The 1672-nt window shown below is 43.2% G+C and overlaps 1 pseudogene; it reads right to left on the bottom strand.

The window, feature by feature from the left end:
- Nucleotides 1–1245: 1245 nt before the first annotated feature.
- Nucleotides 1246–1364, bottom strand: LOC112481735 (annotated as a pseudogene).
- Nucleotides 1365–1672: the final 308 nt, after the last annotated feature.

Genomic DNA, 1672 nt, shown 5'->3' with positions numbered 1-1672 from the left:
AGACGTTACTCTATGCCCAATAATTAACCAGAAAAATTTTCTCGTTCACGACGGTGAACATAGACTCATCGAAGTCTATGTTGAATTCTTTGACGTACAAGAAGTCATCCACTTTTAGAGCTGGAATGAATCTTGGAAATCTCATGCTTCAGCGTCTTCGATTTATTGAAGAAGGAACTGAGACCCCAAGGGGTGTGAGGACATTGACCAAGCAAACAGAAGGTGATCGGAGAGCTCCAGCCAGGAACTCCAGCTCCTGTCCTAGGCCTGGGCCCAATTCACTGAGGTAGAGCCTACATTAAAGAATACAAATTTTAGAGGATTTCTGACTAATAAGAATTATAATAAACAGCTATCAAATGTCCTCAGATTTGTAGAAGCGTTTTACACATTCTATGCAAAACCGTGGTCCCTGATAGAGAAGAGATTTTATTTTTTTAGACAAATATATAAAGTAAGAAAATCATAAAAGAGACTTTGTCAAACTTTCTCAAATCAAGCCTTTTTCTTTTAATCATGTGCACCAACAGCAATGACCAAACTCTGTAAGAAATTGAGACGTCGCTAAAGGCCGTAAATCAGACATTTTTAAACTTTTATTTTAAAAATATTGCTCAGAACCCTAAAACCTGTAACAGATAAAAGTGGAGCGGTTCTGCTTGACGTTGAGAACGAGAGGTCCCGTAGCTCAGCCTCTGCTTTATTCCCACACTGGAGTCTCTGTGGCACTGCTGTCAAATCAGTGGCTTAAAGAACTTTCTAGAAATGGTCAGAATGAAGCCTAGACAAACAACGGCAGGAGCGAGTTGTGGCTGAGCCATTTCACTGTGCTGACAGCCAGGTTATTCACTCTAGCCTGACGAATGTAGCTGTGCCGCCCTGTGATGGTAAATCCAAATTCACTCACCTTCTCTCTCTCTTTTTTTTTTAAAGCTCTGTATGTTTCACTTGTTCTTTGTTTCTCTGTGGTCGGGTTTTAAACTGACAGTGCCGATGGAGAAGGGAAGGTTTCGGTGGCGAGAAGCCCAGTTGGAAGAATTCACAAGGAGCCGACTTGAGAATGAAACGGGCAGCTACCAACTTCACTGCGGGGAATGCGCTCTCCTGTGCTAGGGGACACTCCACATATGTCAGAGAACAATAGTGGCATTTTGCCACACACGTGTGATACAGTGAGCTGGACCACGCTTACGTGAACCGGGTGCAGGCGCCCTACTACTTAATGTAACATTTTTTTTTTTTTAATGCCTACAGCACCTAGTCTTCCTAGGTGGTCTCCCATCCAAGTACTAACCAGGCCTGACCCTGCTTAGCTTCTGAGATCAGATGGGATGGGGCACATTCAGGGTGATATGGCCATAGGAATGTAACATTCTAAATTTGGGGTCCTATTCCTAGTCGGGAGCCTGAATCACAGCCTGACCTGGGACCAGCCCGGCCTGGGACCCACAAACTATAAGGTGCATTAGATTCACTTGGGAGCTCACTGAAAATGCAGCTTCCCAGCTTCCAACCCCATGACTTCTCCTTCAGTGAGTCTGTACTTCTAACAGGTACATCAAATGAATTGTGGAACCCTCTTTGAGAAACAGTGCTCTGGAGCATCTAATAAAATGCCTTACATGTAGCGCATATATGTATAATACTTATTTTTCTGAATGTAATTTAATTT

Source organism: Pteropus alecto, unplaced genomic scaffold (assembly GCF_000325575.1).
Source record: "Pteropus alecto unplaced genomic scaffold, ASM32557v1 scaffold115, whole genome shotgun sequence".
NCBI lineage: Eukaryota > Metazoa > Chordata > Mammalia > Chiroptera > Pteropodidae > Pteropus > Pteropus alecto.
Note: the sequence above shows the minus strand (reverse complement) of the source record. Positions and strands in the feature narration are given on the sequence as shown.